General features: G+C 41.2%; 2 long non-coding RNA genes across 4 annotated transcripts in view; one reads left to right on the top strand and one right to left on the bottom strand.

Moving 5' to 3' along the window:
- The window catches only part of LOC142601060 (uncharacterized), a 123,642-nt gene that overhangs the window by 79,662 nt on the left and 29,869 nt on the right, over window positions 1–14,111 (bottom strand). The gene's annotated exons all lie outside the window — the stretch shown is intronic.
- On the top strand, window positions 1,218–9,821 carry LOC142601059 (uncharacterized). The gene is made up of 2 exons (XR_012834623.1): window positions 1,218–1,534; window positions 8,027–9,821. It is a non-coding gene; the product is annotated as an uncharacterized LOC142601059 (long non-coding RNA).

Genomic DNA, 14,111 nt, shown 5'->3' on the forward strand with positions numbered 1-14,111 from the left:
GGGAAAATTTGGGGTGTATGGAGGGTGGTGTCTTCTTTTTCCTGTGCCATAATATAATCTCTCTGCCATATATAATCTCTCTGCCATTAATCTCCCTGCCTCTCTGCCATAATTAGGAATAATTCCTAATTCGTGCCATCTACTACCATATATTTCTCTAATATATCACTTATTTAAACTCCAGTTTTATGACACGTTTTTCCCTGTTGTAATTAGAAAACGCCATAAAGCTATGCAGCAAAGTGGAGAACCAGGTCTTACCAAATGAAAACTAGCAAAGACTACTTTATGACAGAGGCACTTTGAGAAGTGATAAAATAATAATGCAAGTTCTTTCTTTTTCTACAGGCCAGATTTACCAGTACACCCCGGGTATGTTGCTCCTAGCCAGCCACACAAAACAGCTGTAAACCTGGTTTAACCAGGCTGTTAAATCGAGTTTACAGCTGCTTTGCATCACTGGAATGGCTCAAAACAGGCAGCACATACCAGTGAATGCAGGCCTAATTGTACACTAATGAACGATGAAGTAGTTTAGCATGCAGTATTCACTTTGGCAGAATGAAAAAGAAATCTTTATATACAGCAGATATGTTAGAATTTATCGTAGCTTTGCTCGAGGGGAAAAATTCATCCTCTTTTATTCTGAATGGATTATAATTAAGAAAAGCATCAGAGACAAATTATTCAAGGTTAGAAATTTAAAAGAGCTTTAAGAATACATCCACTCTTTCCAGATATATTAGTGCCTGTTCAGGCTGGAGTTACAACAAGTGGAACTGATAGTTTAATTATAAAATAACGGTCCAAAAAATCTGCTTAGGTAAGCATGTGTTTCCATTAGGGAAGAAAAATCATTACAGAAAACAAGATAAAAAATTAATGTTGCAAATCTCATTGTCTGTGTATAACTTCATTAATGCTGGATAACTACTCTATACTTAGCAAGGTTTTCATTGTAGAAATCTGTTAAAACAGTTGAATTCAAGTGCAGCCCAGATGTCTGCTTAGTTTGTAGATACCTTAAAAGAACCACAGCTCAGGGTATTTTTAAGTGCTTTAAGACATTGCTTTTTCTTCTGTAAATAAAGCTTATGGCCTTAAGGCAATTGCCTTGCTGGGAATACAACAGTCTCTGGTATAATTTGACAAACACAGGAAGCAAAAAAACTCCAGATGACTGGTTCCCATTTGTTTATTCAATGAATCATGCTTAAGTTGTAGGGAAAAGTTGGGACAGGACAGCTCATTAACAGAGCAGCACATTTTCCTCCTCGCATTCCCAAGCATTGTACCAATAGCAGTGCAGGACATGATGGAGGTTTGGGCCCCTCGTTGTGAAGACTCATGCATCACTCATCCCTTCAGGTGCTTCCCGAAGCCAAGAGAGACCTGGCCTTTCAACGTGACTCGCCTTTGGCGTTCCGCCTTCCAAAACTGATCACAAAACCATAGTCTTCAATTAAGCAGGATTGAACCTATTACACCTGGGCTAGCCACAGACTGACCGTGGGTACATTCATGGCAGGCAGAGGTAAGCGAGGCTTTGCATGCTAAGCCTAACCCACAGCCACAGAGCCGCCTGAGGCTGTGCCTGCCGTGCACCAGCTCGTACCCCCGCTCCCAGCGGGCTCGTGATTATCTCAGGCCGAGGGCAGTGCTCCCTGAAAACGCGTCGCTTCCCCTTCGCCGCTGAGGAGCATCCAGCTGGCCTGCAGCGTGAGCAAGGAGAGCTGATGTTTGCCTGCGAAATACCGTGCAAAATACCAGCAAAATATTACGTTGGTTTTGAAAACATGTTGTCCCAAGAGGGACAAAAAAATGCCCGTTTAAAGAAAAAGCCAGGAAATCTGGTCTTCGGGCTGTAAGATATTTAACCTTTTTTTCATTCTTGAGTGTTGAGCATCCCACGCACTTTCAGTGATAATAACAGCAGTAACAATAATAACAGAAAAGCAAAATCTGAAACAAAAGGCAGAGCTGAACTCAAAATACTTAGGAGGTGTTAAGTTTCATGCTGAAAATTATGCACCTAAAAGGTACAATTTAGGAAATCATACTTAACTATCAGGAATAATAAAAAAAAAAAAAATAAAAAAAAGGATGAACTCTTCATGAAAAAGGATAAAACTATTCAGAAAAATCTTTTGTCACTGAAACTACAAAAGTGAATGATGAATCAGCTTGTGGCATGTCATTAGAAGGAAACATCTCTTCCCTGTAAAATGGCTTTTATCCAACTTAAAAATACAATCATCATGTTACATTTCATGGGGATCTCACTTCTTAGGAAAAAAAACTCACACAAAATATGTTTTCTGGGCCAATATAAAACCTTTTAACAAAAGTAACTACTTCAAACAAGCAAAAGGCTTGTGGATACCTTCATAAAAGATAATATTCAGATAATATTATAGCAATAATAGAAGATGGGGGTTAAAAGATGTGCACTACTGCCACCTCCCCTTTTTACACAGCCCAAGACATGCTTTGTTATACTAAATCCAGCCAAGTCTGGATGGAAAGATACTGTTAACAAATATAAGCAATTCTATGACTATAATCCCACACCTTGAAGAGCAAATCATATTTTGTTGGTCAGGAAGTCTGCAAAGCTGTATCCATGTTGCTGCAGGACCCTTACAGACCAGAATCTCAGCTGGCATAAAAGTTTGTCACTGCCTTCATCTCAAAGGAATAACCCCAGTTTACATCCAGGGAGGATCTGGACCCTTATTTATTGTGACTGTCTGTCTCTTTTAGTACTTCATTATTGTCTGCATGGATGAACAGATTAACTGGGCATCTCTGGGAGGATAAATACACTTGTAGCTGATATCTATGAGGGAGGGCAGATGTTTTTCTGGAGACTTTCTCCCAGAGACTGAACTAGTTTATAGAGGAGTCTGCTGGTCCTCATTTAGGGGACAGTTAAATTTTGGCTCAGCTTGCAGGTTTTTAGGGAACAGTTTCCCTCCTGGAAGTGGGACCTTGAGATGGAGGACAGGGGACAAAGCAATTGCCAGAAGTAAAAAATGAAGAAATAGATTACAAGGTGCTAGTTCACCCCCAAATTAGGGCTAGGCACCTGCACCATCCAGGCAGGGGCATCCAAATTGTCGACTGGCCCCAGAAGGCCATGGCCAAGCTCTCCTTCGCTGTTTGGTGGAGCAAAAGGGTGAGCCAAGCCTCACGCACAGTGGATGCTCTGTGACCCCCTCCCCAGCCACCAAAGGGAATTGAGGAAAATCGAACACACGTTTCTCCAAGTTTATCCCTGCATATGCTTTCATGGAAACCAGGATCCTGGGGGGTGAGAGATTGCTGTTGCTCATGCCCTCCTATAAAAACATGTGCTTGCATGTTTATGTAAGTGCATTGATACCTAGGGGGCTCTTATCTCCAGCCATCCTCCCCTTGGTCCATATCCTTACAGAAAATTCAGCATTGAGTGAGGCATCGAAATATTTAAGGATCTGTGTTGCTGTTGGAGTTAAGATGACTCAAAGTTAATAACTGACCTTACACTGATTTAAAATAACTTGGAGGGCACTAACTGAGTGTGCAGGACATCAGTCAACTATTCCCTCCCTGGGTATAGGGAGAATTTTTGACTTTAAAGTTGTTTCGCATGTGTCCATCAAATGTGGATGCAAATTCTTACACTAATCTCTGAAATGTCTGAAAATGGCCATTGCTGGAAACAGGACACTGGATAACTAATCTGATCTGGCACAGTATTTCATGTGTTACAAGTGACAATAAAAAAAGACTGATGTCCTGCCTGCCTGTACATCAAAAACTAGGAGGATGCAAACAAGAAAATGGGTGCAACTCCACTGAGAGAAGTGCTAGCGATCAGCCAAACAGGATAATTACAGGCAAACTGGAAAGCCCACAAGTGACCCCAGGAATATACCAGAACCAGTGGCAAAAGAAAATCCTATCAGATCCCTAAAAACATATACTTTCTCAAGCAGGGGAAAAAAAAATAAAAATACCATCAATAGACCAGATTTAATTCAAAGCACTGATAGAAAATTTACCATGGCCAGAGACAAACAGTTAGTGTGGGAGCCAAAGGTCGGACAAGGCAGATGATTACTGATCTTTCCCCTTCTAAACTGTCTTGTTTTCTACATTCCTTTAAACACGAAGCTGCAAGCTATACAAGGATTAAAGTAAGGCGATTTTGCCGAGATGCAAGCCTGAAAAATATCTGTTAAACCCAGTTAAATGTTGGGTTATTTTCACACCAATGATATGTCTGAATTTCAACTGAATTTTACTTCTTGAAATGGTTTGTAATATGTGAAAAAAATTGCTATCTTTTTACATAAAGGAAGAATAGGATTTCTTCTCTTATTTTCCTATAATTATTGTTGCTGAAAGGTCACCTTTTGTTAGAACGTTATGTATGAAAAAGCTAGGTGAAAGTTTGGGGGTTATTTTTCTTTTTTGTTTTAATTTGGGATAAATTACTTTCTTTAGAAAAAAAAAGATTTCTGTTTAATAATTTGACCTTTATGGAAAAATTCAATTGTCCATCTATTCTACTTTCTGACAAAAGCAAGCAAGCATGTTGACTATACTGAAGAGATTTCTGCTCATAAGTTAAGCTATGTAAATGTTTCAGTTATGGCAATCCTCAAAAATCTCTGCCTTTGCATTACACATTTTTATTCATATGTTCTGAAAGTTAGGTACAGTTAGGAAGTTAAACCTTCCTGAACTGCTATGCTAAACACTGCATAATGAGACCCAAAAGGTTTGTTTTTGCTGTAGAGGTAATATTAACATTCTTAATTCACAGAAAAAAAAAATATCACTTTTTATTTACTGATATTTAAAGCATTACTTATGAATATACAGTATGATGTAGTATATCACATTATAGATATAATGTATAGAGACTGGAATATTGTATTTATCACAAGCAGCAAAGATTTAGGAGTGTTACTGTTACATCCTAGTGAGTTCTGATAAAGCAATGCCTCTATTTTTTCTGCATATTCTGTATAAATATGCATCTGTGTTTGGACGGGAATATATGTATGTCTGCCTACAGATATCCATACACTGAAAAAATAAGAAAATGTACCAAAATAGTTAGAAATACTTCTGAAAATGAAGTAGCCAGTACATGTGTTTCTCAGACAACCTGGAGTGCATGGAAGGTACTGGGTTTCATATTGGCTTCTGCTTTGATTTGTCTCCAAAGGATGGCACCTGTCTCCTCTGACTCCACCCGGTGCTGGCAGAGATCACAGACCTCCTGCCACTGGGTCCCTCCTGCTGAGGAACCATCGCAGGGCGATGGCGATACCCCCTATGGTTATCACGTCTTGGGCACAGCTGTGGGGAAAGACAGCAATGCTGAAAGACACAAAAATAACTTTTTAAGGAGTATATGCTTAGAAACTTCAGTTTGCATATCAGTCTCATGACTGCTAAATTCTCTGTTCTAGGCCCTTTTAGGGCTAGAAGTGAATCCTGGGTCTCTCTGGTATTATCCCCTTCCTGTCATACCAAATATCCAGTTTCATTTCTGCAGATCTAAAGACTATTCAGCTCTTACATATCAGGAATCTGTCAGTTTTTCAGGACTCTTTCTTGATCTTCTGGCACTAGGACTACTATACCTTTAGGGAGAAATAGAGGTGTTTGCTCAGGAACGGAAACAAATGTGTGGCAGGTTAGATTGCAACAGGAAAAAAAGGCATCAATTCAAAACTGCTCAAAAGGTTGGGTGTTGAATGAAGTTTCTGGAGAAGGGAGTAGCAGGCAGATAAACTAGTTAAAACTAGTAAATTTATTACATATTTAACCACAAGGATCTCACCTACTTGACTTAGTGACGGATGAAATCACGTAACACATACATTAGAAATGTATGTAGAAATGTGTATCATTCAAAAAACAGTGGAAATTGTCCATCTTTTTGTCTTTCTGTGTTACAGCAAGAGACAACAGAAAAATGAGCCAATCTATCATAGCTTATACACTCAGACTCCTAAGGCTTGCAGGATGCTCTGTAATTTGTGATTTGACCTCTTGGTACTTTCCTCTTGCTGAGGTTCTCACAGAAAAAATGATGTGCCAATGAAGAGTGACACAAGATTCATCTTGTTTGACTGGCTAGGTCACGACGACAGTTTGGGTTAGTCTACAGCCATCTGTGATGGCTGGGAAAGATATAGTGAGGCTCTGTGGAATTACTTCCGAAAAGCATCACCAGGAAAGCCACAAAACACACCTAGGTCTATCAGATGGAGTATCGGGTGATCCATAATACAGACACTTGGACACTTGTGTGATCTTCTCTTGGCTGCTGTACAGCAGCAAGCACAACAATGGAAATATCTTGGATTAAAGAAAAGAACAACCAATCTAAATAGCAACTGGTAGCACCCTGCACTGCAGTTGTGTCCACCACACTGCTCCACTGTAGGCAAAGCTTTTAGTGTTATAGGACTGGTGCCATAATCTCCATGCTGCTGTCGCTTGGCTGCCATCAAATGCATGTGGCCACATTCACTGACCAGGACAGGCTTCCCTTGTGTCTGGCTGGTCCTTAGGTCCTGAGTAGGCTTTTTGAGCTCCCTGACTAGTGCTGGAGCGGCCTGCAAAGCGCTAAATGTCCTTTGGGGAGGCGCTGATGCACTCACTGCTGGCCCAGGATCAAGAGAGTTGGGAGCATGTGTTTGTGCACCTGCTCGCTCAGCATCCTCTGCAACTGCATCTTCTACTAGCTCATTATTGCCACTTAAGCAACCATTTGCTATCCCCAGCCAACACAGACCTACAGCCCCTTGGGTACCAGCCTCTTGCCAGGGCTCTTAGAGGCACTCTGAAGCTATGGCAGTTCACTGGGAACAATGAACTTCACGGTGGTGTATAAGCCCGAGACCTACATTGCTGCAGAGCAGTTGCCCATATTTGTTTACACATTAGGAAGGCAGCAGTGGGAGTCACGGGGCGGGGGGCGGGTTATCTGCTGTTCCTCTCTGGCTACCTTTGCTCTCCCTATCAGGTCATAAATTGATATACTGAATACAACTGTATATAACTAGGCGTCCTGCCGCATGCACAAGAGGCACACTGCCCTCACGCACACACACACTCACCTCACCCACTGCTCTGCTCTTTACTTCTGATTTATGGTCCGCTGGCAATCCACATGGACCAGGATTGAAAATGTTGCACAGAGTGAATCAATTATAGTATACTAGATTGATAGGCCACCTACTGTATTTAAAAATAATTGAACTGTGAAATCATTAAGTAAACTGAGAATTTCTATAAGTTTGAGTGCTAGGTAATTATAAATGGCAATTATGGAAGAACAAAAGTATATTAAGCAGAAGTGACAAGAATAAATGTTAAATTTCTTGCACTTTTGAGGTCTGTTTTTAACTTCAGTATGTATGAGCTATCATCAAATCAATGAATCCAAACATGGTATGAAACTCCAAGAAGGAAGAGCTAAAATTATATTAAATGTACTATAAAAATATGCTGATTTTCTTTTGGAAAGACTTTTTTAATAATACAGGATGAGGCAAGGAAGATAATTCATACAGTGGCCTTCACTGAAATCAGTGATTCTGGTCACAGTAAGAAGAAAAATTACCATAGCATTTTAAGCAGAAAAGAATAATTAGCAAAGCTCAGGTGATCTTTAACTGTAACAAAGGACTGAATAATGAAGTCACAAATATAGTCTGCTAAAAAGGGAATATGCAGTCAATATTACCACAGATCTAAATGCTTTTTTCCCCTTTGTATTCCACCAAATAAAATGGGTGGCATTTCTGACTCTCAGACACATTTACTACCCAACGAGGGTTATGGAAGAAGTCTCCTAAATGTCACCTCAAGAAGAACTATGTAATTACACTTCCTTGAGAAGACAAAACCTTGGTCATCAGTGAGAGGTGCTGTAGCATCTCACTGATCATGAAAAAAGGGAAAATACAGAAAGATCTGATCAGGGCATCTGTTAACCAAAGCTTTTGTATTCTAGAATGTCAACAGCAGCCTCTCATCTGCTTCAGGAGGAAGAAGAAATTCATAAAATTAACCTTGGCCAAGACAGAGATACTCCCCAGTTCCCTCCCCAGTCACTGTGGAGAGGCAAACTACAACAGGGTCCATGTGGTTCCCTGGCCGTTCGCCCCAGGACCCTGAGCTGGTGGCGGGACTATCTCAGGGACATGGGAAAGGCCACAGCTATCCTTCCAACCCCATTCTTCAGTCCACTGCCTCCCAAAGGTTGTTCATCCCCTAGCCCATTGCAGATGGGCCCATGGTCCCTGATAAGTTCTCTCATCATATACCAGTATGAAGCATTCTAACAGCATCTCTGGTCAGACTCACCACCTGATGGTATCACAGAGTCTCGTCGGCCAGCTTGAGAACAGAGCTTGTCTAATCTCAGAGCTTTGGATTTATTTGAGAGAGTAATATCTTGGGGAAAAAAAAAAAAAAAAAAAAAAACCAACAAAAAACCTGAAGTTACAGAACTAGCACTGATGTTGTCTAGATTTCCATTTCAAATGACCTGAAGTTCCATTCTGCAGTTTCAAAAAATCATCTGGTTTCCTTTTTCATGTTTACATTGATTTTATAGAGTTTTGCAACATCAATAGTGGAGCACACTGTATGTCATATGATATCCTATTATGTTTATTTTATTGTTAAACTATCAAGAGGCTTTATTAATAATGATTTACCATCATCTTCTTTTCAGGTTCAAAATACCATCTGCCTGAGTTGTATTGACAGCTTATGCAATAATCAAAGCTTTTTCCCAAGAAAAACCTTTTCAAGGACAGTTTCTTACCAGCCTATAAAAGCTTCATTTATCCTGGCAAGTCATTATTCACAGAAGTAATATCATGAAGTCAATGTGACTATCGGCATGATCAAGGGGAGCAATGATGACCACAACTGGGCCACGTCTCCCTAGTGATTTTAAGGAGCTTGACATTGGCATGTGGGACCCGAGTTCAGCAGGAGCTGAAGGGCCTCAGCAGCATTAGAGGACTCATCATCTCCCAGGATCAGCCCTCAGCTCCAGAGTCAGTTAGCTCTTGAAGCACCTGAAAGATGTTCTTTAACACTTCCTTACAACAAAATTCTAAGGGTGTAGTAGATTGTGGAAAAAAAATCTGTCATTATCAGTTAGTCATGTGGAATAGCATAAATTCACTAGTCATAAGCCCCCACCACTACCACCACACTAACCAAAAAAACAAGTGAACACCCAGGAGAATGGATTGCTACCTTAACTTCAGAAACCCACTGTGCAGCCTGTGAATTGTAATACATGATATAGTCTACACAGTTCCTTGGCATGTTGTTATTTTAGAAAACAGGAATAAGTTCTTCATAGCTCTTCGCACAGTTTTCATAGTGTCATTACAATATATCTCTAGAGCAGAAATGAAAGTACATAGCATTATTTTCTGAGAGTTTTTTTATCCTTCTCATCTGCCATGCATTTTTTAACATATATTACATATATTTGCTTTGTCTACCGATGCATAATGATGGCAATGGCCGATCTGCCAGTACAATCAACAGCCCATGAGAAATGTCATAGAAGCAGTTTTTGGTGTGTGTTGGGAGAAGGATGGAGGCATCCCAGATGTTGGAAAGAGATTTCTTTGTCTTCGTTTTGTTTCTTAACAAGATGCAAATACCCTTTCTGTCTAGCATGATAATTTGTTTAATGTGCATTTGGTAATGATAACAAGGGAGAAATTCTTATACCTGGGGTACTGTACTTTACACTCAAATAAATTACCTCTTTAAAATGTGCTTGTACAAACTGTGAATTTAAACTCTCAGTCCCTGTGAACAGCTCCTCTGATACTGTGTTTGTATTAGAGGAAAACTTTCAGGACATCCCTAGGAAACTAATCCCCAGGAGCAATGAAATTCAGGAGAGGTTAACAAGGCTGCACCTTTGATCCACTCTCCACACAGCAAAGCTAGACAGGATTATGCCAAAGCCTTTAACAAAAATACGTGGGGAATTTTAAATCCAATCTGCAATCCTTACAATCCAGGATACTTTTCATTAGGTCCCCTCTTGTAATGCTTCTGACTTACGCCTCTTTCATATGCAAGTCAGTTTGCAGGGATGACAGGAGTAAATGTCACTGAAAGTGTCTGTGCAGCCTTCATGCTCTGCCATGTAGCAGATATTGCCTAAGTATGTCAATGTAGGGGTTAATTTAAGGAAAAGAAGCACTTTTCTGCTTCCTTACCTTTGCCTCTCTCCCTAAAAATTGTTGTATGACTACAAATTTAAAAGGTTATAACCAGGGTTATATATATATACTGCTTAATTGTTTTTCAAGATAGGGGAATTCATGTATCCAGTAACACCTTGAAAAACCTGTCAGAAATATGTTATTTTCCAAAAGTTTGTTTCACTCTCTTAGCTGCACAGTACAATGCTTTATTTGCTATTTATTGACAGTCACTTCAGTAACTGAACAATAGTATCAAAACCATTCCTACTCCAGAGCAGGTTTGTGCGGAGGAGCAACTCACCTCCTGTAACATTTCAAAACACACTGCTGATTACCAGAACTATGTTTTGACTAGGAACGATACAGGAATCTTTTGCAAAAAACCTGACTCCTTGGCAAGACAGACCACAATGTCACTTCATTGCATTTGAAGAGATTTTAAATGACAGTTTTGGTTCTGAGAAGGTGGTGACAGTACTGCAGAATTTCACAAGATGACTGTGATAAATGCAGCAGCAAAAGCAAAGAATGCTTTAAAGACAATGAACCTCAGCGTCTATTATTACTACTCATCCAAGGTGTAGGATTTCCTTAAGGTGATTTCATGTTTCAAGGGGTTTTAGTCAACTTTCAAAAAAATTACATTTAGAATGTAACAGACCAAAATCCACAGACACTGCCTGGGTGATCATCATTAATATAATCAAAACTGGCTGCAAATGTTTAAAGAAATACGTCTGAAGATCTCATTCTCACTGCACAAATGAAAAGTCAAGCCAACTTAGCAGTTCAGCTTCGTGTTATAATTCTTTTTCCCTCTCCACCTTTTAAGTGCCTATGAACTGGATTTCCTAGAGGGATCAGAGGAAGATGTTTTTAAACAGTTATCCCTCAATATTTCATCCCTGGATGAAAAGGCCTCCATAGTTCCTGGGACCATGCCATTCAGGCAGTAGTAGTCAACAGAGCCAACCTGAGATGTCCTATTGCAAGATCAGTCTTATTCAGGGCCAGCCATAAGTGATTTTGCTTTCCTGTGCAGGTCAATGGATACCTAAATGTCTGTGAAATGGTACCATGGCAGCAAGGTAATACTCCTATATTTCCTTTAATGACAGTTTCTCTTTTTCACTGCCATTCTACTCCATTAATCCCACTCTGAGAGCTGAAAAATGAGGTTCCATATATCCATATAATGGGTTGCATGTGTTTTCAAGGTCTCTTCCATGCCTAAGTCTTCCTAACTCTTAAAGAGCCATTATTAAAGTCTTTCTCATCCTATCCAATGCTATAAAACATTTTTTACTTCAGTAAATTCCTGATAAGGTTCTCTCTCCACCTTTCATATGCCAGCCCCAAGGCCTAGTGCAATGTTTGCTGAGTAACAGGGTAAAAAGTCCACTTGCTCTGCATCTGCAAGCCGTAACAGGGATAATGCTTGCATGTTAGATCTTACTCTTGCTGGAGTGCATGTATAAAGAAAGTAGAATTTCCTCTACTGTGATTACAGAGATTGTAGGCAAATCCATGTTTCTTCTCAGAAGGAAACCAGCCTGTTCTCAGCACATAGCTCAGAGGCTGTGGTCTCACTGCCCGTGCAACTAAGGACTGAGCCCAGACTTTGGTGCAGTGTGGGCCATGTTGCATGACCTGGAGTTGTTCTGTTCAAGCTCACTTGCAGTCTCTGCTGGGAGATCTTATTTTTAATGGCACTGCTGCCTGGTCACCACCAAGACCCTGCTTCAGAGCTCTCCTCCATTCCTGGGGAGCAGCTTAAAGGAGCCACAAGGCAATGCTGCTAGCAAGCCCTTTCCTTCCATCAGCAGCTGGTCCTTCACTCCACAAATGTCCGCAAAGCGATCTCAAGGTAAGGTGGAAAAGGAATCTCAAGTGCTCTGGACACAGAAGTTGCATCCAGTGTGATGTGGGATTTGCCAGGCATCTTTCTCTTAGATGAAACACCAGCATCCTTTCCCTCTGTGCAGGCTGGCTCCAGGCTTGCTCTGTTCTGAAGTTATGCAAGGTTTTTACCTTTCCCCCTTCCTTTAATTTTGTATGACTGGGGGATTTTTGGTAGCAAATCTTTGACCCTTGTTTCTATGAGCACGCAGTTCGTGTTTACCTCAGAGAACCACGTCTGGGCTCATTTACAGGAGTAAGTAATGAATCAGGTAAAGTCTGCGTGACAGGTCAAAATAGAATAAATATCTTTAAGAGCATAAATCAGTCTCCTGGAGCTTTTCCTTTAAGAGGTTAAAGGGAAAGTGACAACCAAAAATGACAGACATCAAGGGCTAGAATAGCCAAGCTGTGTTGCAAGGAGTTTATAATATTTTGGCAATTAATCACCAATAGTAGGGCCTGATCTGCGAACACCTACGGAAACCTCTATCCCTCACCCTTTTGCCCAAACTGCACAAAATACAGAAGTGTTTCAGCTCTGTGAAAATGGGGTCTTGAAATATCCCTAAGCACCACATCTACACATCTTTTAAATACCTCCAGGGATGGCGGCTCAACCACTTCCCCAGGTAGCCTGTTCCAGTGATTGACAACACTTTCAGTGAAGAATTTTTTCCTAACATCCAATCTAAACCTCCTCAGCCAGGAATGAAACATCGCTCTTGATCCTGGCCCATGACATGGTCATTTTACACAGCTACATCAAGCTAAAGCAGACTCCAAACTTCATTTCTCCAGCCTCGAAGAAGCACTGCAGGTTTTGCAGTGTTCCCAGTTAGGCTTCCACAGTGGAAAGACCCCCAGCTAATGGCAGCATGTGGGATGCCAGCAGGAGCTGGGGCCAGGGTCTCCTCACTTTGCAGCACCCATCAGCTGCTCCTGCCACAGGCTGTGCCAGCTTTCCCCAGCGTAGCCCCAAGCAGGCTGGCAATCAGAAGATTGCTAAACGCACCCTTTTTCATCACCGCTGAGGACCTGACCCCATCATTCTCATGCAGAGAGAGATGCAGAAGGGACTGCTCTGCTCAGGACTGTTCCTGAAGCTATTGGCAGCCTTGCACATCCAGCATGTGACAGCCATCACCACTTACATGCTGATATACTCAGCTCTTTGTGACAGTTAAATCATCCAACTTACCCATACTTTAATTTATTTAAGCTATTTTTCTATGCAAATGGTAGTTTATTCTAACATCCATCAGCCTTTCAGGATTTCCAGACATGACCATTGCTAGAACACACCAAAGCCACCACTCCTGCACGAAACGTTTGAATCTCCTGCTGGAAGGACCAGCAAAGCTCTGTCTGTGGGGAGTAAAGGTTGCTGCTGCAGGGAAAGGACAGCAGTGGGGAGAGGGGACAGGAGAGGAGGGAGGAGGCTTGGGCTTCCTCCATAGACACAAGACTGTACTCCGGGCTTTCCCTGGAAAGGTACTGAGGGAGTCCAAACTGCAGAGCTTTCCCAATCCCAATCAACTTCACCTTTTCCACTTGGGTGCTCAGCTTGGCTGGTCACCCCAGAAAAGATCTGATTCTCATTCAAAAAAAGGCAAACCTGCATTTTTAGGATCAGATGATACCTGGTGCATTCTTTATCTTAGCAACTTTGGTCCTGTACCAGCAGAGCCAGGATCTATGAGCCCTGGTTTTCTGTATGTTCTACTTTTCCTGTGTGTACCGAAACCCAGTGGTTGCCTTGCCTGCTGTTGCAGTGTAGACACACATCCACTTGTGCTATGTTCCAGACAAAGAGAAAAAGGGAAGTACTCTTTCCAAGCAGGAAGATTGTGCTATTACAGAATCCTGGTGGGAAAGCTTCATGTCAGTTAAGGACACCCATTGCTTAATGAGCAAAACAGGGGCTATTGATAGTCCACTAAATAT

Source organism: Balearica regulorum, chromosome 3, assembly GCF_011004875.1.
Source record: "Balearica regulorum gibbericeps isolate bBalReg1 chromosome 3, bBalReg1.pri, whole genome shotgun sequence".
Classification (NCBI taxonomy): domain Eukaryota; kingdom Metazoa; phylum Chordata; class Aves; order Gruiformes; family Gruidae; genus Balearica; species Balearica regulorum.